This window comes from Trachemys scripta, chromosome 21 (genome assembly GCF_013100865.1).
Source record: "Trachemys scripta elegans isolate TJP31775 chromosome 21, CAS_Tse_1.0, whole genome shotgun sequence".
NCBI lineage: Eukaryota > Metazoa > Chordata > Testudines > Emydidae > Trachemys > Trachemys scripta.
In genome coordinates, this window is record NC_048318.1 from 1,988,290 (window position 1) to 2,013,982 (window position 25,693).

The following is a 25,693-nucleotide window of genomic DNA, read 5'->3' on the forward strand; positions in this document are numbered from 1 at the left end:
AGCAATCCAGATCGCTCTGAATTAGTGACCTGTCCTCTTCATTATTTACCACGGCCCCAATTTTTGTGCCATCTGCAAATATTTTGTTTTCTTCCAGGTCCTAGATAAAAATGTTAAACAGCGTAGAACAGGGGTGGGCAAACTATGGCCCGGGGGCCACATCCGGCCCTCCAGGTGTTTTAATTCAGCCCTCAAGCTCCCGCTGGGGAGCAGGGTCCAGGGTTTGCCTTGCTCCACGTGGCTCCTGGAAGCAGTGACATGCCCCCTCTCCGGCTCCTACGCGTAGGGGCAGCCAGGGGCTCCGCATGCTGCCCCTGCCCCAAGCGCCGCCCCCGCAGCTTCCATTGCTGCTTGAGTTAAGCACCACCCAGAGCCTCCGCCCTGACCCCCTCCTGTACCCCAACTCCCTGCCCCAGCCCTGATCCCCCTCCCACCCTCCGAACCCTTTGGTCCCATCCCGAAGCACCCTCCTGTGCCCCCAACCCCTCATCTCCAGCCCCACCCAAGAGCCCGCACCCCCAGCCGGAACCCCCAACCCCCTGCCTCAGCCTGCAACCCCTTCCTGCACTCTGAACCATATTCTTTGGTCCCAGATGTATGACCTTGCTTAGGTCTGTGTTGTTTAAATGTCTGTTTCCCATGTGACAGATTGCTTTTGTAGAACCGATCTGTCCTTATTCACCGCCCCACTAATTTGTCATCTGCAAACTTTACCGGCCATTTTATATATTCTTCCAGATCATCGATTCCAGATCATCTATCTGTGCCCATGGAGCTCCCCACACCCTGCTCCCAGCAGCTCACGCTGTGCCTGTGGGGCTCCCCCACACCCTGGGCCTAGGAGCTCCCTCTGTGCCCGTGGGGCTCCCCACACCCTGCTCCTGGCAGCTCCATCTATGGTTGGGTGGATCCCCAGCCCATGTCAGGGGTCTGGGCTTGGTGGGTACAGGCCATGTCAGGGGTTTGGGCTCAGTGCTGGGTGGGTACAGGCCATGTCAGGGGTCTGGGCTCAGAGCTGGGTGGGCACAGCCCATGTCAGGACTAAAATTCACTTTCAGTGAATATCCTGCAAAACCAGCTTTTCTATTCTTTGTTCCCAGGAGCATTCCCACCTGCTAACCCCCCTGCTAGGTGACACGCACAGCTTCCGTGGGCGTGACGGGGGGCTCGGCTGCGCTGACCTGCAGCACAGGGCAAACAAGGGTGCAGGCAGTGAAGCGTTTCGTTAACAAACTGGTGCTGCTGTCCCTGCCACGTCTCATCCTCTTTGCCCAGCTCTGCTCCGGGCATTCCCTTGCCGTCGAACCGTCCCTGCATCGGCACAGTTCGGGCCCCTATCGCATTAACAGAACGCCTGGCTGACCACAGGGGATAAGAATTCACCGTGAATGTTATATGCAGGAAAAGTAACACTAAATGGCAAACGTTTCCCTCCTTTCTTGGTCCAGAAATGAGCCTTGCTCCACACAGTGGTAACGAAACCACTTGGTGAGGCTTTGGCGCCCTCTGCTGTGGGATGTGGAGACAGCAGCATTTGCTTCCCTGGGTGGAGCTGGGTAGAGAGAGGCTCTTTGCAGGCTGCTCTCGCCCTTTGGAAAGGAGACTTGAGCGCTGGGCGTGTCTGGAACCACTGCGTGGGTCCGGTTGCACAATGTGGGTGGCTCTTCCTGGGAATGGGAAGGCGGCTGGACAGCGGCAGCTTCTGCGCTCGTTACTGCAATCAGGCGCGCCGACCGCATTCCGGGCCCCCACGCACGCACAAGCCTCGCACGCCCGTTTGCGGGCCACCTGACATTTGGGCGGTGCTGCACCTGCGCTGGCTGGTGCCCAGCGAGCTGCCGGCTGCACTGCTGGGCATGGTCTCCCGGCACGGCCAGGGCTTCCACATGCCCACCCAGTAGGGGTGCCAACTGTCTAATTGCGCAAACCCAAAGACCCTTGCCCTGCCCCCCACCCCGCTCCTTCTCCAAGGCCCGCCCCCTGCTCACTCCATCCCCCTCCCTCTGTCGCTCACTCTCCCCCACCCTCACTCACTTTCACCAGGCTAGGGCAGGGGGTTGAGGTGCGGGAGGCGGTGCAGGTTCTGGGAGAGTTTGAGTGCAGGAGGGGGTGAGGTCGAGCTCTGGGAGGGAGTTTGGTTGCAAGGTGCGTGCTCTGGGCTGGGGCAGGAGGTTGGGGTCTGGGAGGCGGTGCAGGGTGCAGGTTCTGGGAGGGTTTGAGTGCAGGAGGGAGTGAGAGGTTGGGCTTTGGGAGGGAGTTTGGGTGCGGGGTGCATGCTCTGGGCTGGGGCAGGGGGTTGGGGTGCAGGAGGAGGTGAGGAGTCAGACTCTGGGATTGAGTTTGGTTTCAGGAGGGGGTGCGGGTTCTGGGCGGGAGTTTGGGTGTGGCTATAGGCTGTAGGAGGGGGTTGGAGTGCAGGAGGAGGTCAGGGGTTCGGTGCTTACCTCAAGCAGCTCCCCAAAATGACCGGCACACCCCTCTGGCAGTGGCATCTAGGTGGGAGGCCCAGGGGTCTCCGCATGCCGCTGCCCGCAGGCACTGCCCCCGCTGCTCCCCTTGGCTGCAGTTCCCAGCTAATGGGAGCTGCAGAGTCGGTGCTCGGGGTGGGGACAGCACTTGGAGACCCCGCTGCCCCTCCTCCCCCCGGGGGCCATTCCAGCCATTCTGGGAGCAGCGCAGAGTGACGGCAGGCAAGAGGGAATGACTGTCATCAGCACTGTCCATTAGACTGTGCTATGGATGGGCTCAGAGTGGGGGGCAGAGGTAGCCCTGGTCCAGGAGGGAGGCCGGACTGAGGCAGGGCAATTCAGCACTGGAGCAGGTGGGCTCCCTGGAACTGCCCCATGTCAGACTCCTGGAGTCCTGTGGCTATCCTGGCAGCCCCAGGGTTTGAACACTCATTGCTCACGTAGCTCAGTCATCTGCCGAGACCCCCGGGGCCAGCCGGAGCTGGCTCCTTAACCGCTCTGGCCCAGCCTCCAGGGGATCTCAGGTTCAAACTTAGTGGAACCCTTGAAGTTCTGGGCCTCAGAAACTCAGTGGGCAAGAGGCTCTGGGTAACAACCCACCCCAAGCACACTCCCAGCTTGCCCCCCGTGCCGCGCCTGCCAAACTGCTTCCACTACTATCGTGGGCATCAGGCACCCAGTTGGCCAAATGCCTTTGTCTCCCATTGCCCCCCGGTTCACTTGCTGCATGCAGCCAGCTCCTCTTCCCCTTTGTCACATCCCTGCTCTGCCCCTGCAGCTTCCCCTAACCTCTGGGCAGTACCTCTGCTCCCAGCCACTGTGATCAATACGAATGGCTGTGACATCCAAGCCTGGGTTTGGAGTGCTAGCTCCAGGTCACACCCAAGCCTGTGGAGCTAGGGTTATGACTGTATTTTATTGAGGTTGCAGGAACAAACCATCCCGATGCGTAGAAAGAACAGTAAATATGGCAGGCGACCAGCTTGGCTTAACAGTGAAATCCTAGCTGATCTTAAACACAAAAAAAAGAAGCTTACAAGAAGTGGAAGATTGGACAAATGACCAGGGAGGAGTATAAAAATATTGCTCAGGCGTGCAGGAGTGAAATCCGGAAGGCCAAATCACACTTGGACTTGCAGCTAGCAAGGGATGTTAAGAGTAACAAGAAGGGTTTCTTCAGGTATGTTAGCAACAAGAAGAAGGTCAAGGAAAGTGTGGACCCCTTACTGAATGAGGGAGGCAACCTCATGACAGAGGATGTGGAAAAAGCTAATGTACTCAATACTTTTTTTGCCTCTGTCTTCACGAACAAGGTCAGCTCCCAGATTGCTGCACTAGGCAGCACAGCATGGAGAGGAGGTGACCAGCCCTCTGTGGAGAAAGAAGTGGTTCAGGACTATTTAGAAAAACTGGACGTGCACAAGTCCATGGTGCCGGATGCGCTGCATCCGAGGGTGCTAAAGGAGTTGGCGGATGTGATTGCAGAGCCATTGGCCATTATCTTTGAAAACTCATGACAATCGGGGGAGGTCCTGGATGACTGGAAAAAGGCTAATGCAGTGCCCATCTTTAAAAAAGGGAAGGAGGAGGATCTGGGGAACTACAGGCCAGTCAGCCTCACCTCAGTCCCTGGAAAAGTCATGGAGCAGGTCCTCAAGGAACCAATTTTGAAGCACTTAGAGGAGAGAAAAGTGATCAGGAACAGTCAACATGGATTCACCAAGGGCAAGTCATGCCTGACTAACCTAATTGCCTTCTATGATGAGAAAACTGGCTCTGTGGATGAGGGGAAAGCAGTGGACGTGTTATTCTTTGACATTAGCAAAGATTTTGATATGGTCTCCCCGGTATTCTTGCCAGCAAGTTAAAGAACTATGGGCTGGATGAATGAACTATAAGATGGATAGAAAGCTGGCTAGATCTCGGGCTGAACGGGTAGTGATCAATGGCTCCATATCTAGTTGGCAGCCGGTATCGAGCGGAGTGCCCCAAGGGTTGGTCCTGGGGCTGGTTTTGTTCAATAACTTCATTAATGAGCTGGAGGATGGTGTGGATTGCACCCTAAGCAAGCTTGCAGATGACACTAAACTGGGAGGAGTGGTAGATATGCTGGAGGGTAGGGACAGGATACAGAGGGACCTAGATAAATTATAGGATTGGGCCAAAAGAAATCTGATGAGGTTCAACAAGGACAAGTGCAGAGTCTGGCACTTAGGATGGAAGAATCCCATGCACTGCTACAGACCAGGGACCGAGTGGCTAGGCAGCAGTTCTGCAGAAAAGGACCTAGAGGTTACAGTGGACGAGAAGCTGGATATGAGTCAACAGTGTGCCCTTGTTGCCAAGAAGGCTAACAACATTTTGGGCTGTATAAGTAGGAGCATTGCCAGCAGATGGAGGGATGTGATCATTCCCCTCTATTCGGCATTGGTGAGGCCTCATCTAGAGTACTGTGTTCAGTTTTTGGCCCCACACTACAAGAAGGATGTGAAAAAATTGGAAAGAGTCCAGTGGAGGGCACCAGAAACTATTAGGGTGCTGGAGCACATGACTTATGAGGAGAGGCTGAGGGAACTGGGTTTATTTAGTCTGCAGAAGAGAAGGAAGAGGAGGGATTTGATAGCTGCTTTCAACAACCTGAAAGGGGGTTCCAAAGAGGATGGATCTAGACTGTTCTCAGTGGTAGCAGATGACAGAACAAGGAGCAATGGTCTCAAGTTGAAGTGGGAAAGGTTTCGGTTGGATATTAGGAAAAACTTTTTCACTAGGAGGGTGGTGAAGCACTGGAATGGGTTACCTAGGGAGGTGGTGGAATCTCCTTCCTTAGAGGTTTTTAAGGTCCAGGCTTGACAAAGCCCTGGTTGTGATGATTTAGTTGGGGATTGGTCCTGCTTTGAGCAGGGGGTTGGACTGGATGACCTCCTGAGGTCCCTTCCAACCCTCATATTCTATGATTTATTTGGGCATAAGCTTTTGTGGGTAAAAAACCCCACTTCTTCAGATGCACGGCACCCCTCCCATGCAGGTTTCCTGAGCACCTGCACGGCACTTAATAGGCTGCTGTGTGGTCGCGCAGCTTACAGGGAACTTAGGCCACGATTGTCCTTGGTGGCCAGTCTCATGCGCGGCTGCGCAACACTCTGTTGTTAGTGCACTACTGGATCAGAGCGATCACAGGTACGTCCCCACCAGCGGGAATTTACACCTCCAGCTCGGTGTGTAGATATCCCCTGAGTGATGAGGGACAGGGGCAATGGAACAGGGAGGGCCCCTTTTCTGGCCATAAGGGTGAGTGAGGGTAGGGAGGGGTCATAGAATCATAGAATATCAGGATTGGAAGGGATCTCAGGAGGTCATCTAGTCCAACCCCCTGCTCAAAGCAGGACCAATCCCCAATTAAATTGAAGAGCAAGCATGGGCAGGATTTTAGGGGGAAGAGGTGGTGTGGGGGCAGGGCCTTGGGGGGGAAGGGGCAGTGCAGGGAACAGGCCTCAGGGGGCAGGCCACTGTTCGGGCACAGAGGTCCCCCCACTTTTAAGAAGCTCTGCCACTCCTGACCAGGGATCCTGGGGCCAGCAAGCTGCAAAAGGAATTGTGGTGAGGAGTGAGTGGCACTGCATGGCCACCAGGGGACAGCACTGCACCAGGGACAGGACAGGGACCTGCTTTGTGGAGGGGGCTTACAGGTGTCACAGTTGGTGGCGCAGGTAATCGGGGCAGAATGACCTCAGGGCTGGGGGGGTGTGTGTGGCTGGCAGAACCGGGCCTAGAGCTGTGGCAGGAGCAATGTCTTTCTGCTGCAGCATCACCAGCCCCAAACCTTCACTATTTGGCTCAGCCCCCCCCCCACCATATCACAGTATTTCATATGCTGTGGCCAACACTGCAAACCAAAAGCAGATGGGCGGGGTTTGTGTGATGTGCTGTTTGCACTGACCCCCCCATGGATTTGGCAATGATGCTGGCCCCTGCAGGAGGAGCCCCCACCTGAGATCAAGGCCCCATTCTGCTGGGCATGGTCCTGACAGAGCTCATAATCCAGTGCAAAGCCTGGGGGTGAGTCTGGCATAGGGGAGCTGCACCTGGGAGCCGCCAGTGGCTGTTAGCTAGGACTCGGAAGGGCTGCTGCGCTGGGCTGGATTCAAAGCGGTGCCCTACAGAGGAAAGGCTCCAGGGCTGCCCAGAGGATTCAGGGGGCCTGGGGCAAAGCAATTTTAGGGGCCCCTTCCATAAAAAGAAAGTTGCAATACTATAGAATACTATATTCTCATGGGGGCACTTGCGGGGCCTGGGGCAAATTGCCCCACTTCCCCCCCCCCCCGGGCAGCCCTGAAAGGCTCCACACTGCATTAGTGAGACCCTGAGGCAGCCAACGCGAGACCTGACCGAGCAGGGGTTAGGTTACAGGGTGCTCGATAGCTTGTATGGATGTACACAGCCCATGTGCCACCAGGTGGCGCTCCAGAACACCGAGCAGAGTTCTGGGCACTGGGAGCCCCAGTGATGCTAGCTCTCGCGCACCGAGAAGGCGAGTTCGTCACATCAGCTCACTCCCGGGCAGAGACATGCATCGCATCAGTGCAAGACAGTGAAGCCAGCTGGCAAAGGGTTCACTGCTCAGCATCAGGAACGTCTAACAGGCCTGACAAACTCACTATGCCCAGCACCTTGCTGTCATAACATTTACCCAGACAGAATGTCGCGTGAGCTGTCAAAGGCAAGCCGATGTCACACCAGTCTTTAATCTCACTGCGAGTTGTATATACAGATGAGACTTAAAGTTATGTGGATGTAGCGAAAAATATAGCCTGTGCACGTCTCAAGGTCTGAGCCTCTAGCAGCAACATGTTTTCTCCCAGACCAGGCCATCTCGCTCACGCCCAACTTGCATTGTTTCACAGTATGCCTCCATCCCCAGCTTGAGCTACGTGCTAAGAACGAACAGGGGTGTGTGACATCAACAGGCACCAGAGAAGAAGCATTAGTGGATTTTACTGACTCGGGGGTAATATAAGGGGAAGGCAAAAGGACACGTTGACTGAGGCAACCCCTGGAAGGGCATGGGGTATTCATGGAAACCAGCAGCCCTACCAAAGGCTGAATCTTTGGGAGAAAATGGCCCGTAGGAAGCAGAGAGGGTAACCACTGACGTGCAGAGCGAGGGTTGCATTTGTGTTTTGGTTTATATGTGTGACCATTTCTCTTTCCACGTCTCATCTTCCCTCACTGTCTCTTAACGTTTAACCTGTGAGACTAAAGGTATGATTGATTCACTGTAGGCTTATCTGTGTGCTGTGATAATGGACCCGCCCAGAGCTGTGCCAATCACGCTGTGCATATGCCATCTCTTCAGGGACAGTTTACCTGGTCATTGCTGTGGGTGTCCAGTGGGTAAGGGCTGCATGCTGGGGGATCCTCTCAGTGGAGTGAGAGGGACCCAGGGGTGCATTTGTTGTTACGCTGCAAAGCAATGTAAGGGCTGGCAGAGCCCAGAGGAGATTGTTTGGGTGACTGACAGAGTTGGGGAGGGGGTGTCCAGGAGCTGGCACCCAGCTCAGCACTCTCTCTCTCTCTCTCATTGGGGGGAGGGGTAACAAGTGACTCACAGTCCTGGGTACCCCCAGAAAGCGTGACAGTCGGGATCTGAGCGCACACAGGCAGGGCCCCCTGCTCACGGCCTCAAGCCCCCTCTCTGGGGAAGTGCCACACCCTATGCTTATCTGTCAGAGGCAGTGACATGTAGAGCCCTGTGCAGATACAAATTTTGTATCCGCATCCGATCCGCAAATATTCGCATCCGTGGATGCGGATACCCGCAGATATAAAGCGGATATCCGCGGATTTCCAGGGCTCTAGTGACAAGGCCCCCACTGCTGCAGTGCGGGCACCTCACAGTCACGGCTGGATTTATCCTCACACCCGGTGCAACAGGGCCGTGCTGTCTTCTCCGCTGCACACAGGGGGAACTGAGGCACAGACGGGCTAAGTGACTTTGCTCTGTGGCAAAGCAGGGACTTGAATCCAGGTCTCCCAGTTCAACACCTTAACCACTAGGCCAGCCTTCCGCTCTTCTTAAAGAGACAGTTCTCATTAGTTCAAGGTGTTCTGGGAATCTGCCCTCGGGGGGGGGGGGGGGGGGGGTGTGTCTCCGTCCTTGGACTTTTGATCCCAGGGTGAGCAGGGCCATATGGAAACTCTGGCTGCAGAACTTGCAGGGCCCAGAGGAGAGAGATGCTCTGCAGAGGGGAGCTGCCCAGTATGCTCAGCTACTTACCCCAGAAGTGGAAAGAAAAGGGCCCTGGGTGAGCTGGGGAAGGGAGCAGAGACCTGGGTGCAGCCAAACATGCGCCCTAAAGAGGGGACGCTTCAGTCAACAGCCATGTCACCAACTCCCCCTGCTGTAGCATGAGTCTTGTGCCATTTGGGGTTTCCCAGCTCCTGGAGTCATGGGACTATAGGAAATTCTTGGCTTCCACTAGAAAAAGCCCTCGTGATTGTGGAGAAAAGCTTGTAAAGGTGATGCACTGGGGCCTGAGGGCTCAGACACTGGAAGGCCAAGAGAGCAAGGCTAGCCCTAAGGATCTGCTGGCAGACTTGTGATTTGGGTCCTGGCTGATGGGTCTGAACGCTGCGGGGGTAACACTGGGAGCAGCTGGGGTCCTGCAGGCCTGCCGGGGGGTTAGGCAAAGGGGGAGCAGCCAGGCCCCACTGGGGTGTCACAAACCTGCCTTGTGAGTCAGTGGGGTTTCCTTTGAGATAGACAAATGGACAGACAGAATGAGGTGGCCAGATGGATTTCGTGGGGTCAGTGTCCTATCCCAGCGCAGCATTCCCAGAATCCCAATGCACCCGAACAGGGTGCTGTAATTACCCCAAATGACCGCTGGGTGTCACCATTACCCAACATACCTCCCAGGCTTAAACAATGGTGACTGCTCCATTCTCTCAGGTCTCGCAAAGTGACCAGGGCTCAGTGGGACAGATGCAGACGCACATGCGTGTGCTCACACTCACACACATGTTCACACACGCACCACTCACGTGCATGCTCACACTCAACACACCCACCCATCCCCTTCCAAAGGAATCCAGGCTCCAGGTCCCATTTCTAGCACAGGAAATGCTGTGGGCGGGACATGATGGGGCTGGGAAGCGAGGGCCGTTCCCCCTCAACCCCCCCGCCCCCCCCCCCCGCTGGGAGGACACCGCTTGGCAAAGGTGACACCTGGGACTCTGGGAGCAAAGGCCCATTCCTGTGGGGCATGGGGCACCCCACAGTGGACGTGCAGCCAGGGTGGGGGAGGAGCTGGCTGGAGCACTGAATGTTCGATCCTCCAGCGTTATGTCACAGACATATTCCTACAGCTCCCATCACCGCAGCGCTGGGAACTCATGCGGGCCCTAGTGACCTGGGTTCACAGGGGCTGTCCCTGATCAGGGGATGGGGGGGGGGGGGGGAAATGGGACTGCAAACATAAGGGACAGTATTTTCCCAAGCTCCACCTACTGGGGGCACCTGCATGGGCCCAGCCAGGCTCCCCTGGAGGTGAGGTGCCCCTAGAGCCCAGCTGGGTTCTCCTCACAGGGAATGGGTGTCATGTGCCCCAGGGCAGGCTCGGCTCCTTGTCTGGGGAAGTGACACTCCCCCCCCCCACCCCCGCTCACGGCGCCAAGATGAGCTGTCACCACAGCTTAGGGTGACCAGATGTCCCGATTTTATAGGGACAGTCCCGCTATCCGGGGCTTTGGCTTATAGAGGCGCCTATTACCCCCCACCTCCATCCCAATTTTTCACACTTGCTCTCTGGTCATGCTACCACAGCTGATCCCCACGAGATGCAGCAGGAGAGAGCCAGGCCCCAGACATCTATGGGGGCCACAGACACGTGTCAGGGTGAGAGCGCCTGGGGAGCACCACTCCAGCCCCTAGAACATGGGACAGGCCTCTGCCCCACCCAGACCCCCACACCACTGCCTGTCTGTCCTGTGGTGCCCAAGTGCCCCCCACTGCCCCTCTCTCTCCTGGCACGAGGGCAGGGCAGGGTGGGAGGGGTGAGGCTCCTGGCTGGGTCCCCGTGGGACAGGCACTTTTATGAGGCTGCATTAGTGTCAACCTCTGCCCCTGACATCCCTCACCGGCCCAGCCCGGTGCTTCTGCTTGCAGCTGTGGCTGGGCTGTGCCTCTGTGCCCAGACTGGCTCACCACTGGGGGGCACTGCCAGGAGTCACTGGCCCAGGCTCTGCAGCTGCCATGCTGTCCACAGGACCAGTTCTCCCACCCTGCAGGCTCAGTACCCACAGGAGAACTCAGCCTCACTCCACAGGGCCATCCAATGGCCTGCCCGGCCCGCAGCACCGCCTGCCTACTGCACCCCCAACCCCTCCCCAGCTGAGCGTAAGGGGGCACACTGGGCAGCGCAGGGTCCTTGCTGGAAAGAACCCGTTGAGCCTGCCCCAGTGTCAATGGCACCTGGAGGCCTGGGAAGGAGCCTTGCACCCAGAGCCCCGACCCGGCAAGTCCCAGTGCCCCCGGACCCAGCCCCAGAGCTCAGCCTCCTTGGGGCTTCCGGTGGAGGGAACCTGAGGAGTATTCACAAGGGCCATATCCACTGCAGGTGTCAATCAGCAGGGAAGGTCTGGCCCGTCCCGTGTCCACAGGAAGGTCACACACTGGGCCCGGCTCCCTCCCACCCTGGCTGGGGGGGATAAACGCTTGGGCAGCAGGGGGTGAAACACATTATTCTGCACAGGTGCAAGGATCCTGCCGGATAACCCCAGCCCCACGGCATATACAGGCAACTCGCAGACCGTCCCTATTAGCCCTGCTGGTGCCCCACAGTCCCGACCTGGAGCCTTCCACTAGTCCAGCCACGGGCTCCTCCCCCCACGCACACAGCTCTGTCGACGTCCTTGAGCCCTGACCCACAGGCTACAGCCCACTGCTCTTCCAGACGGGGTTCACCCACAGCTCTCGGTCCTGGCCTGCAGCCTCCTGCTACCCTAGACTTGGGGGCTGGGCCCAAGGCACTGTCAGCAACCCCTGTGCTGGGCTGGGGCCTGCCCTGCTGCAGCCCCATGGCTGGCCCTGGCTCTGATACTCAGATGAGGTTGCCAGGCAGGTGCTGCCCCAGATCCTGGTAAATTGTTAATTCTCCAGGGCAGGGGCACATTGCAGCATGGGGAGAATAACAGCATTGGGCACAGCCCTGCTGCCAGGACGGAGGCACCGGCGGCAGGGACACCTTCATCCCCCTGAAGTACTGAGCACAGTGTCCCTCAGACACCCCCACCAGGGGAGCCCCCAGCACTGCACAGGGCAGCTCACCCAACACCCTCACTCTCCGGCCTGCCCAGCTTTGGCCCCGGTAGAGCCCCGGTAGGTAGCTGGGCACCGCCTGGCAAATGCCTGGCTCCAGCTGCCGGAAAAGGGGCTTGCAGCCACAGTCCAGCATGCAGATCCCAGAGAGAGCCGGTGGGAAGCGCAGCCCAGATTGGGGGCCTCCACCCCCAGCACTCTGCGGAGCTGGGCTCTTCCTCTGTGCCCCAGAGCGCAGCAATGAGGCCAGGCTGAGACGCCCGGTGTCATAGAATATCAGAGTTGGAAGGGACCTCAGGAGGTCATCTAGTCCAACCCCCTGCTCCAAGCAGGACCAACCCCCACTAAATCAAATAGTGAAATAGTGTTTCCTAATATCCAACCTAAACCTCCTCCACTGCAACTTGAGACCATTACTCCTTGTTCTGTCATCTGCTACCACTGAGAACAGTCTAGATCCATCCATCCGGAATCAAGAAATCCTGGGAGAACCCTGGCTTCCATTTCAAACTTTAGTATGTTTTAGCCCTGGGGGCTGGGACATGAAGCTGGAGCCCGGTGAGCTCACCGCCCCAGAGGGACAAGCTGTGCGTTAGCAATTCCAAGCTGGCAGTTTTCAGCCATTCTCATGGTTTTCAGAGTCTGATGCGATTTTCACCCCCCCCAAGCGCTGCACACACCTGCTCCAGACCCCGGCAGGGCAGGCACCAGCTCAGGGTAGGGCAGCGATGAGCAGTGTTACCCTGGCACCACAGCCCTCAGAGGGGAGCAGAGAGCACAGCCCTGGGCAAAGGCAGCCCCTGCAGGGCCCTTGTTTAAAGCCAGGCCCAGCGCACTGCACGTGGCAGGGGCTGGTGCTCCCCCTTGGCCCTGCTGTCTCCTCGCCCCCACCAGCCAAGCGCCATCTCGGCTCCACTCCCGCTGCTAGAACTAATTAGCGAGCACTCAGCGCGCAGCATGGGAAAGTTCACCAGGGAGGGGGGCTGTAATCTGGCTGCCGAACCCAGTGCCCCAGCAGCCTCTCGCTAATGGGCCCTTCAGACAGGACACGGACCCGCTCAGCCAGGACGGAGAGGCCTGGCCTCAGGCACACTTGTGCCCCACGCTGAGCCACCGCAGACCCCCATGGCACAGCACCAGCAGGGCCATCAGCACCTGACCAGCAGCCCATTAACCCCTCCGCTGCCGAGGGAAACTGCCAGCTCCCATGGAAGGAGCCCTGCCATGGCAGCTAATCCCCCAGATCCACTGGCTTTCTCTCCTGTTGGTCTCGGTTCCTGCCCAGCCCCGTCACTGGCTAGCTGAGTCCCACGCAGCCAGCCCTACAGCAGGGCATATAGGGCCAGATCCCACCGGGTATAAGGCAACACCATGGGAAGCTGAGTCACACCAGCTGAGGATCTGACCTTTTGTCAATACTCTGCCCTCACACAGCAGAGCAGGAAACCCCAAACCTGCCCAGGGGTGCTCCTGGCTCTTCCTGCCCCAGCCTAGCTGATCTGTGTGCCAGCGGGGCTGGCCCACGGGCCGGCGTGTGCTGGGGGATAACAGCCCCCTTTCCCCCTCCCCGGAGCAGTGATTTACCAGCCTATGTTCCTGGCAGTTCCCCCAGGGCTAATCCAACTCCTTATCCATTCCAGGAGAATGTGGAGGCTGGCAGCCGGGGGCGCGGCACTGCTGTTCCCAGCTCAGCCTTTCCTTTATTAACACAACCCCATACATGCCCCCCCAGACTGCAGCTGGCTGCACCCCTGAATGACAAACATCAGTGGGAACTGCAATACCTGGCTATGAACTATCCCAGGGACAGGTTGTTTGGGGGTGGGGGGTGAGGGAGGGGGGCTAGCACTGTTCCTAGAAGTTTCCATAGACTCTAATGAGATCCCATTTGGATCCCACAGTAGAATCTGTACGGAGGCAAATCCCAAATCCTAGGAATTGAAATGCCGCAGTGGGTTTGTTCTGCCAGCCTGCAAACCACGGACTGGAGACCGAGGCTGCAACGCTGGAGAGATTGGAGGCAGAGTTGAATAAACTGATAGCAATGGAGGATTTCACATAGCACCTATACAGGGGTCAAACCTCACAGCAGGGCAGGAAATGGGGAAGCAATTGCTTAGTATCAGGGGGTAGCTGTGTTAGTCTGTAGCCACAAAAACAAGGAGTCCGGTGGCATCTTAAAGACTAACTGATTTATTTGGGCATAAGCTTTTCGATGCATCTGAAGAAGTGGGTTTTTACCTACGAAAGCTTATGCCCAAATAAATCGGTTAGTCTTTAAGGTGCCACCGGACTCCTTGTTGATTAAGCAGTTGCTTGACACTTTTAACGATTGCCCCTTGGAACAGCTCTCCAGAGCAGGCAGGAGGGCAGGGGACACACAACTCAGCCCTAAGAACCGCGCAGAGGAGTTTGTTCAAGAGGTGACAATTGTTGAGCCACTAAACACCAGTTCCCACAGTATAACTAAGGGCTGGTCTACACTTGACATGCTCCTGCTGCGCTCCCCCAAGAAGCGATGGAGAATTCTCGCTGTCTACACCAGGGGTGAAGTCGGTTTAACTGTGTCGCTCGGGGGTGTGGACCCTTCACAGCCGGAGGCCTGGTCTACATTGGGGGTGGGGGGGAAGGGACAAGCTAAGTCGGTCTAAATTATGCAACTTCAGCTATGAAAATAGCGTAGCTGAAGTCGACGTACTTAGATCGACTTACTGCGGTGTCTTCACTGCGGTAGGTTGACTGCTGCTGCTCCCCCGTTGACTCCGCCCAGGCTTCTCGCTCCGGTGGAGTACCGGAGTCAACGGGAGAGCGCTCAGCAGTCGAATTATTGCGTCTTCACTAGACGCAATAAATCGACCCCAGCTGGATTGATCGCTCTGGAGATAAGTGTAGACATGCCCCTAGTGACGTGGTTACACCAACCTCATTTCCTCGTGTGGCCAAGGTCTAAGCTCAGCAGGGCTGGGGGAGGAAGGGACCAGTGTAGTCGGGAGCCACAAGACTCCAGAACAGGAGGAGGCTCGTCAGAAAGTCCTGAAGGCAAAAGTGAGGGAATTAAAATCCTTAGACTAGCATGAAGGTGATGTAAGGACCCATCCTTGAGCCCTGGAAGCACAAACACACCCACCCACCAAACTCGGAAGGAGGCATGTAGACCAGAGACACGCCTGCCTGGTTACATGTGAGGCTCCATGAGGCCTGGAGATCCAGCTCTGGTGTCACTAATCAGACAACCAAAGGCACGTGCGCTGAGTTCTGGATCACCGGCCAGGGGGAAATGAAAGGTGGAAATTAGGACGTAACAGGGAATCCGACCAGCAAATCACCAAAAAGACATAAAAATGAGCAGACAAAAAAATCTCTATCAGAAGCAAGAAACCCGCGAGAGAGCCTGTGGGCACTGGACAGCTAGGGACAAAGGGCACAGTTAAGGAGGATGAGGACATTGTTAAGAAGTGAAATGGTTTCTTTGCATCAATGTCCAGCACAGAGGATGCTGGGGAGATCCCAGGTCCGGCCCTGCTTTCCATGCTGCATGTCAAACCAGCATCTGCTCCCTGCCGGAGATAAACCTCCCTCTTCCCCCGCAAAAGAAAACAACAAATTCCCCCCAGATTCAGCTTGTCAAGCAAACCCTGCTCCCCTCCATGAGGGCACGGAAATTAACTCGCCGAGGCCCACTGTCATTGGGGATGACAACACTCTGCCCTTCCCTCCAGAGATCTCAAAGCACCTTAGACACTAATTAAACTGGCCCTCACCAGGCGTGCTGTACACATGGGGATCAGTTGCCCGGCGAGGGGCAGTGGCTTGTCCTAGACCATGCAGGGATGGAGCCAGGAAGAGAAATCGCATCTGCCTCCCCTGGCAATCCAAGCTGTCACCAGAGCATAAGTGGTACATCCACGGCCCCCCATCACCTCACAATCATCCCACAACCCCTGTGGGGCAGGGCAAAGCCATTCCCCCGACCGTGCAGAGGGGGAGCTGAGCGCAGAGAGCCTTGCCCAAGGCCACAGAGGGAGTCTGTGGCAGAGCAGGGAATTGACTCAGGGTTTCCTAGGGGACGGGCCATACACCACGGGGCCAATCTTCCTCTCTCCAGGGCTGGTCCGTTCTGATGCGCTTCAGCAGGAGACAACCAGCCCCTGGCTGAGCCCAGGCCTAGCAGCTCAGTTCATTTCTCCAGGGCAGGTCAGCGGCTTCCCCTTCCCCTAGAGTGAACGTTAACCCTTTCCTGCCCCTGCGGGAACAGAGAACAGTTTGTTCTCTTTGCAGACCTGGCTCGCAGGCAGTTACCTTCTGAGAGATGGGGCTGCCACCTGTTTTAATAGAAAGGCAGACGGCTCCCCCTGCCCTCAGTCAGGGCCAAGCCACAGGCTGTAGGGGCTGGAATTGCGGGGTAGACATGTCGGGGCCAGTTGCCAGCCCAGGAGTTTGGTTTTCAGAAGTGGATGATTTAGAGAACCTCTGCCAGGGGCCCCCAGTGCAGCTCCCTAACGGGGCCTGGGGCACCTGTGACACATTCAAGCTCTTGGCCGTGGGAATCGCTCCTCCCCGCCTGCACACACACCCTTGGCTGCTGCCCCGACTGGTTCCTGGCTCTCCAATTCCCGCAGCCCTGATTAGACCTCCTGAGGCAGAGAAACGTGGGAGTCTCCACCCAGCATGCTCAGCGCCTCCCTTATGTCCCCCTGATCCACGCACACAAAGTTGGTAGCAGGCAGCCTCTCGCCTCCCAGGCCAATAGGCCTGATGTCTGACCCCACCCACCTGGCCCTCACCTCTGCGATGCGCAGTATCGGTGCAAGTTCCATGTGAGAGGGCTGCAAAGAAGGCTCAACATGGCGCCTTCTGATTGGCTGCCTCCTGCGGCGAGGCACCAGCAGGAGGGAAGCGGTTTCCAAGGCGATAGAAGCCATACTCTTCTGTTGCAGGCAGGATGCTGTAATGCACATGTCACCTGGCTGCACTGGGAGCAACCCTGCTCTCCTCAAAGCCAGGCAGGCCCCTGCACCTTCCCTGAGCAGGTCGCACCTTCCCAGATCCACAGCAGTGTGGCCCCGAGAACATGTTTTCCGATCTTTTAATCATTCTCATGGCTCTTCTCTGAACGCTCTCCAAATGATCAACATCCTTCTTGAACTGTGCGAACCAGAACTAGAAACAGTATTCCAGTAGCAGGTGTACCAGTGCCAAATACAGAGGTTAAAAACCCCCTCTCCTCGTACCCTAGAGATTCCCCTGCTTATAAATCCAAGGATCGCATTAGCCCTTTTGGCCACAGCGTCGCACTGGGAGCTCATGCTCAGTTGATTATCCATTGTGACCCCCAAATCTTTTTCAGAGTCTCCGAGTCCCCCATCCTGTAAGTATGACCTACATTCTTTGTTCCAATACATTTAGCCACATTAAAACACACTGTCGGCTTGCGCCCGGATTCCCAAGAGATCCAGATCACGCTGTCTCAGTGAGCTATCCTCTTCATTATTTACCACTCCTCCAATTTTTGTGCCATCTGCAAACTTTATCAGTGATGATTTTAGGTTTTCTTCTGGGTCTTTAATAAAAATGTTAAATAGCGTAGGGACAAGAATTGATCCCTGCAAAACCCCACGAGAAACACACCCATTCAATGATTCCCCATTTACAGTTAAATTTTGAGACCTATCAGTTAGCCAGTTTTTAATCCATTTAATGTGTTGAAAGTTAATTTTATATTGTTCTAGTTTTATTAATCAAAATGTTATGCAGTACCAAGTCAGAAGTCTGTGTATATTACATCAACACCATTACCTTTATCAACCTAACTTGTAATCTCATCAGAAAAAGATATCAACTTAGTTTGACACAATCTATTTTCCATAAACCCATGTTGATTGGCATCAATTACATAACCCTTCTTTAATTCTTTATTAATCAAGCCCTGTATCAACTGCTCCATTATCTTGCCCAGGCTGACAGGCCTAGAATTACCTGGGTCATCCTGTTTACCCTTTTTGAATATTGACACATTAGCTTTCCTCCAGTCTTCTGGAAATTGTCCAGTGTTCTGAGACTTATTAAAAATCGACATGAATGATCCAGCAAGTTTCTCAGACCGCTTTTTTTTTTTTTTTTTAAACTCTTGGATGCAAGTTATCTGGATTTGCTGACTTAAAAATGTCTAACTTTAGTAGCTGCTGTTCAATATTCTCCTGAGATATGAGTGGAATGGAATGAGTGTTACCATATGATATGACATCATCATCTGTTTTTTCCCCAAATACAGAACAGAAATATTTATTGAACATTTCTGCCTTTTCTGAATTACTACTGGTAATTCTACATTTCCATCTAGTAATGGACCAATGCCATTGTTAGGACTCTGTTTGCTCCTAACATATTTTAAAAGCTCCTTCTTATTGTCCATAACTGTGCTGGCCATAGAGTTCTGCTTCTGTCCCTTTGCTTCCTTTATCAATTTTCTACAATTCCCAGCTTCTGATTTATATTTATTACTATCAACTTCTCCCTTCTTCCATTTGTGTGTGTGTGTAGGTGTGTGTGTGCACGCGCATGCCTTGACTTCCCCTCTAAACCAGGTCAGCTTTTTAACCAGTCTGGCCTTCTTCCTTGATTGTTGGATTGTGGCTTTTTGGACCTCTAGTAAATTGCTCTTAAACAATTCCTGATTAAACTAAACTCAAATGTGTCCACACAGGGGTTTGCACTGGTTTAATTAAACCAGTTTAAATTCACACCTTAAGTACAGCTAGTGCAACTTTCCCAGGTAGATAAGGCCTCAGCTAATGTGACCCTTTGCCCATTTGGACAGGCGGCAGGAACGATTTCCTCCCTGTTTTAGGAATTGCAGGTCTTGCTCAGTTTGCTGTGGCGTGTCCCCAAGGGGAACCCATCATGGGCCCAACAGAGAGACTGCTGGGAATTTGGCTCTGCAGGAGCCAGACCAGGTGTGCAAAGGGTCTTGCTGCAGTTCCTCTTTCTTCCCTAAGGATAATGGTTTCCACAGACAGCTCCCAGATCTGTTATTCCAACTGTCCAGAAAAGCTGCCAAATCACCCGAATAAAAAGCTTATGCTAAAGGTGAAGCCAGCATTCCCCACGTGTGCCACACAACCTCTATGCACAAAGCTTTGCCAGCCCTTTGGAGCAGCTTCGCTGTTCCTCTGTGGGAATAGAAACAGCTCATTAGGAGGCTGCAGGACCAACTGGTAGCAGTGTTGCCCCTTATATTGTACCAGACACTTCTTAGTCAGAGACCTTCTGCCTTCCCCTCACAGGGAGCTCCTCTCCCCCAACAGACACAGCCAGAAGCAGGAGCGGCATTAAGCCTGGAGTTTACAGGGGCAATGTCCCAGACCCCTCTACAGTTACAGGGCAGGTTCCCCTAGAGATCTACAGGTCCCGCCCCATGCTGGAGCCTCAGACTTTTGCAAATAGTACCAAAGGATCCCGCATGGGACCTTAAGGATGAGCCGGGGTGGCAGAGCCCTGGGGTTATGATAAATTGCATCACGATAACAAACCCATTTCAGTCCTTAAAGACATTAACTGCACCGCAGAAACAGCAAGGTTCAGCAGCTGGGCAGGGGCGGCCTGGGGAGGTCATCTGGGATTGTGGGAGAAAACCACTGGCTGTGTCACTGCTGAAAGGCCATCAGTGAAACAGCTGACAGTGTAAATCTCAACACGAATATCCCTGGGCTGCAGCGTTAACACCCCGACCAACTGAAAGGGATGTCAATGTGCTGATTTACGCTCACCGACACCGAGGATCAGGTCCAGGGGTTTTTTAGGAAAACGATTAGTGGAGCTCCGTGTTGGGGCCAGACGTGGAATCACTGACAAACTCAGCAGCTGTGGAATCTCCAGGTTGGCCTAGGACCCTAGACTCATCGGTCTGATGTGGCTAGACGCTCACACTGGGGGAGAAGATGGATAAAGGGCCCGTGCCCAGTATATACCTCCACAGTAATCCGTGAAAGAGGAAAGGGCATTCTGAGCAGCATGTGCAGGGCAGGAGACCGTGTGAAAGCAGGAGCGGTGACCGTTCTCCTCTAACATCCAAACGCTCTTTAGTGGCGCTTCCAATGAGAAAAGAGCCCCCTGACTGCTACCGTTCCTACCCCTCTGATCGGCCAGACCGGGTAAAATTCCCCCTTTACCTGCATCCCCATCACGGTAATCTCTCCCAAAAGTCAGGTTTCCAGTGGCACAAGAATGCACTTGAAAAGCATCAAAGTTCTGAGTAGGATCTACACATCTGGTTTAACCTACTGTGGTGCAATGGGCAATGCAGTATTTCCCAGCTGGTACTTACATGGCCATGAAGGGCTAACACCCCCGTCCCCATTCCCCACTCCTTGTTCAGAGCAGTTAAAGCCTTTCCAGTAAGAGCTGGGGCTTTCTAGGAGGCTGGCTCCCCGTGAGACGCACCAGTGCAAACTGACAGCTTCTTTCAAGAAGGGGAAGAATTCCTCCTCTCTCCCCCCCCCCCACTTAATTCCTTCCAGTAAATGGATAAATCGCTGCGGAGCTGGACGCTGGGGCTGCAGCATTTCTGCTCCTGCTGAGTAGCACAGCTGTCCCAGCTCCTGTGAGCCAGGGAGTCGCTATTTCAAAAGACACGTGAATGCACCACATTGAGAAGCACTGTGTGTTATTTACATTGACAGGGTCTCTCCTATCTCGGGGAGGGGAGAGCGGAGGGGCAGGGATAATGCCTCAGTGTCACAGCTGTGATGGGCAGGGAACATAAAGCCTTTGGAGTTTGCCACAGTGAGCTGAAAGACCTTCAGTGAGGCTGAGCGCCTCCAGATCATGAAGGACACCATCATCTCCCCCCACAGCTGCCCCAGCGAACGAGGAAAATACACCAAATGGAGGAGGAAGAACTGGGAGTCAAACCTGTCAGGTCCAGGGACATGTGATATCAGGCCAGGGCTCCAGGTCCTTTCCTGGGCAAGAGATTCCCATATTCTGCTCAGTTCAGCTCCAAATGACAGCCCAATGCCCTGGAGAGACGCTGCTTACTGGGTGGGTGAGAGATCCACTAGGGATGGGAGTGGGACACAGCAGGGCCAGGAGGTCAGGGGCAGCCCTGCTGCAGCCCTGACAGGTTCTACAGGAACAGTGCAGAGCACTCACCTACCTGGAGCTATGCGGAGGGGTCCAGGCCAGGGGGGCAGTGCATGGCTGCTGGTGCTATTTTTAAACAGAGTGAAATCACTTCAGAGCAGCAGGCAGGAGAGCACAGATGTGTAGCTACCGCCAGAGCATTCAGGCACAGGGTGTCAGCAACTCACCTGGACATAGTTAATCTCCATGGCAACAATGAATCAGGCTTTGTTGCGGTCAAGGGTCATGCCAGGAGGTTGGGGAAGACATCTGTATGTCATAGGTAGGAGACCAAACACACCGTTTATCGGTCCCTGCACCAGAAGGACTGGGTCCAATATTCAACAAACCTTGGTCTGGATTTGCAAAATCCAAACGGATTTTAATTGACCCACACCAGACTAAGTGCATCTCCCCCGGGGCGTTTGCACTTTGCCGGGCCGCCTCTGCGGGGGGCCAGGGTGCGCCCCGCGCTGTACCCGAATTTTGCACCACCTATCAGCGGAGCATCGCGGCTCTGAGCAGAGCTGAGGGCCGTCACCCCTGGCTTTGCTCGCCTCTAGTAACTAGTTTGGCGCGCACCGCATTTGAGTTGCAAAGTTATACAAACCAGAAGGAAAAACCGGGCGCAAGTTATTTACCAGTGTTGGCTACCAGAGGGCGCTGGCTGGCCGTATCACCCTCTGCACAGGGGAAGAAATCCAATGTATCTGCCCCGCCATCCACTCCCTGCAAGAGGCTCTTTCGGTGCCCCACTCCCATAGCGCACCCATTTCATAAACACACCCCAACAATTAATGGCACAACAAACCACTCCTGGCACCACTGTCGCAGCCGGGACAGCCCCGCTCTCGCCTGGAGAGCCCCCCTCCCGCAGCGATGCTCCCTTTTGTGCTTTTGGTGTTATCCGGGGGGGGGGGGAGGGTAACATTTTAATCACGTGTCTAAGTGACCCAGCGCCGAAGTCCCATTTTCAAAAGGGACCAGGAACCTGCGTTGAACGGAAAAGCTCCTAAGTGCCTAAATCACATTTGAAAATGGGACTTTGAAAATCCTTTGGGCGCCTCCCAACACTTTAGCCGGGATCTGCGGGGGCAGAGTCCGGGAGGGGGGGGGTGGCTGAAGAGTTAAGATCCCAACGAGAAGAGCAACCGGGAAACACGCGCGGTGGCAGGGACCGGCGCTCTCGCACGTGCTGCTGTCCCGGGTCAGTCTCGCACCCCCGGGCTGCTGTCCCGGGACAGCGCCACCGCCCCGCGCTTTGCACCGTCCCTATGAACCAGCCGCAGCAGCGAACATAGTCCCAGCTCCGACTAGGGTGACCAGACAGCAAGTATGAAAAATCGGGACAGAGGTGGGGGGTAATAGGTGCTAATATAAGAAAAAGCCCCCCAAAATCGGGACTGTCCCTATAAAATCGGGACATCTGGTCACCCTAGCTCCGACCCCCCGGCTGCGCCGCGCGCGCTCTGCGCTGCGTCTAACGCCCGGAACTTGGGCAGCCCAGCCCCGGGCAGCCCGTGCGCGGGGCGCAGCAGAGCCGGCGCAGCGCAGCGCGGCCCCGCTCCTACCGTTGGCGCTGGTGAGGTTGGCCAGCTCCAGCGCGGGCAGCGAGCCGTTGAGGCCGAGCAGCAGCTCGGAGGAGTTGCCCACGTCCCCCGCCAGCGAGTCCGCGAACAGGTTCATCTGCAACAGCGTCTTGAGCAGGTAGCGCAGCATGGCGGCGGCGGGGGCCAGCGGTCCCGGCAGCCGGAGCCGGCCGGCGCGCGGGAGCTGCCTGGCGCGGCGCGAGCCTCCAGCGCGCTCTGAGCTGGCGGCGCCGCAGCCTCCTTGCCGGCCGCGCGGGGCTCCCGGGGGGGCGCGGAAAGCAGGTGCGGGCGCCAATAAATGTTTAATTGCCGGATTAATAACCCCCCCGGGGGGGGGGGGGCTGGCGGAGGGCGGGGCGGCCCGGCTCCAGCCCCTGCGCGCTGCAGAGCGGGGGCTGCCCGCAGAGAGCCGCTCTCCCCGCCCGCGCCTGCCCCGTGCACCCCTCGGGCTCTCCGCTCCCTGCGCCCTGCCATGGGCACTGGGCTCCGCATGCAGCACAGCGCGAGCGCCCCCGGGGGCGCGGGTGCAGCGCGGGGCGCACCCCGGCCCCCCGCAGAGGCGGCCTGGCCACGTGCAAACGCCCCGGGGGAGATGCACTTAGTCTGGGGGGGATTAATTCCGTCCTTTATGGACACAAGGAAACCAGGGTTGCAGCGGGGCTGAGTGAGGCGTTTGCACTGATTTAACTAGGGCAGGTTGGTTCAACTGGCACAACTTTGCTGGTAGAGACTGAACTACAGCAGCCTAGAGACTGAGTCAGAGGGCATCTAAACTGATGTCATGCACACACCAAGCAGGGCAGAAGGTGTGAATGACAGCAGCTATGACTCCAGTGGTTGGCCCACTATCTCCTCCCTTCCCCTCATCATGAAACTGCCTGTCACAAGTTCAGGGACAGCGCCTGTCCTCCGCTTTGAAAGAGGTTAAGTGTCTCAGCTCCACCACCAGCCAGCCCTGCCCTTTGTGAGCTCTGCATTGGCACTTTCCCCAGCTGTTGGCATCAAGAAAAGAAAATTCTGGGTGGCATTCCTTCCGACAGCTACACATACAGCCACAGTACTGTCACCCACACGTACAGTCACCCCTACAGCCATACAGTCACTTGCTGATACAGCCGTTTACTGTTACCTGCAGACACAGTCGCGACAGCCATCAGTACAATGGTTCCAGTTTATTGCCAACACCTGTGTGCTGGAATATAAATAGTTCAGCATGACAGCAACCAGCCCCAGTAATTGTCCTTTAGTGCAGGTAAATACAGACACAACTTCACATTTCCTTTTCTCTCTGCTCTACCTCTTCACGCTGTATATTGTGACCTGTGTGTTCATTGGTGCCCTGTATACCTCTGAGAATCCAATGAATGTTTCAGAAGAAAGGTGCAAGGTACATCTCTGCTCTTGTGCTGGTCCCAGGGGTAGATCACTATGGTGAATGTGTTGGGGCCTCCATTCCTGTCTATCCAAACACTGTCAGTCAGATTATCTCCTTTCCCTCCCTTGAGCTATGCCACTCACTGGCTATCCTGTCTCCTAGAACTAGAAGGGACCTTGAAAGGTCAAGGAGTCCAGCCCCCTGCTTTCACTAGCAGGACCAAGTACTGATTTTGCCCCAGATGGCCCCCTCAAGGATTGAACTCACAACCCTGGGTTTAGCAGGCCAATGCTCAAACCACTGAGCTACCCCTCTCCTTGTCCTGTGCATTGTGCTTAGGGTGACCAGATAGAAAGTGTAAAAAATTGTGATGGGGGAGAGAGGGTAATAGGTGACTATATAAGAAAAAGCCCCCAAAATTGCGACCATCCCTATAAAAATCGGGACATCTGGACACCCTAATTGTGCTGGAGTTCAGTTCTAAGTTTTTGGGGCATGGATCAGGGCCTCAATATTCCTCTCACCTCAACTTTGCACCACTGTAAATATTTACATCAGCAGAGCCACTCCTGTTTTGTACAGGAGTCAGTGAGGGGCTTCTGGCCTCTTGTCTTTAAAGGCTTTGGAATGTGCCAGGTACATTTAGGCTATAAGGGATGACTCTTTGCTCAGAATGCTATCCCACTGCTAACTCTGTGAACACCGCTCCTGCTGAAAGACAGCATCTCTCCTTCCCCTCCCTCATAGCCCTCCAAAGCCAGGTGCGGCATGCTGAGGCTGGGTGTGAACCTAACGTGGTAGCACCCAGCACCACTTTTCTACCAGCATGTCATCACCACGTAGGGTGACCAGATGTCCTGATTTTATAGGGACAGTCCCGATTTTGGAGTCTTTTTCTTATATAGGCTCCTATTACCCCCCACCCCATCCTGATTTTTCACACTAGCTGTCTGGTCACCCTAACACCAAGCAAGGGGCTTCACCCCTGACTGATGTGATGCTCACCCTGCACCAAAGACCATTATTTTTCACCCACAGCAGAAGTTCCCTTGTTTATCACTTGTTTTTTTTTTTTAAAACCAGAAAACTAGCCCCTTTCTTTCCCAAACCTGCCAGCCTCTTGCAACAACCAATGGGCTTCAAACCTGACAAAATAATTCAGGTATCAGAGGGGTAGCTGTGTTAGTGGGCATTCGCCCACGAAAGCTTATGCTCCAATACCTCTGTTAGTCTTAAAGGTGCCACAGGACCGCCAAGATAATTCAAGTGAAACTGCAGTAACTGCTGCTTTCCAGGCAGGCTGCAGTGTGGCCAACACCCAAGATTCATTGTAAATCTCCAGCTATTTGGTAGTTTACTTAAATCCCCAGTCCTTGGAGTCATGTGAATATGGGACTCAGTTTCCATTCAGATGAGAAAATAAAGTTTCTTGTCCTCCTGGTTGCAGAGAAAAACATGACCCAGAAGGGTTTAAAAAAAGCCAAAAAATATTTTTTAAAGAAAAATCTCATGATTTTTAAGCCATTTTCATGATTATGGATGGCCCAACTTGTGTTTTTGGAATAGTTGGGATTGGCAATACCGAGAATGGGACTTTTAGATCACTTCCCAGGCTGTTAATATGACTGATATTACCATGGGGGAGACAAGAAACAAAGGACTCTGAGTCTATAGAAGTGACCCAAGAAGTTATATCTAAGGTGATGGGAGAAAACAAGAATGAAAACCCCACCCTAAAGCTGCCAGTGTAGCCAATTCCAGCTTAACATGGACTCTGGGGCAAATTAATTCCAGTCTAATAAAGGCCTTTAAAGGCTGATCCTAT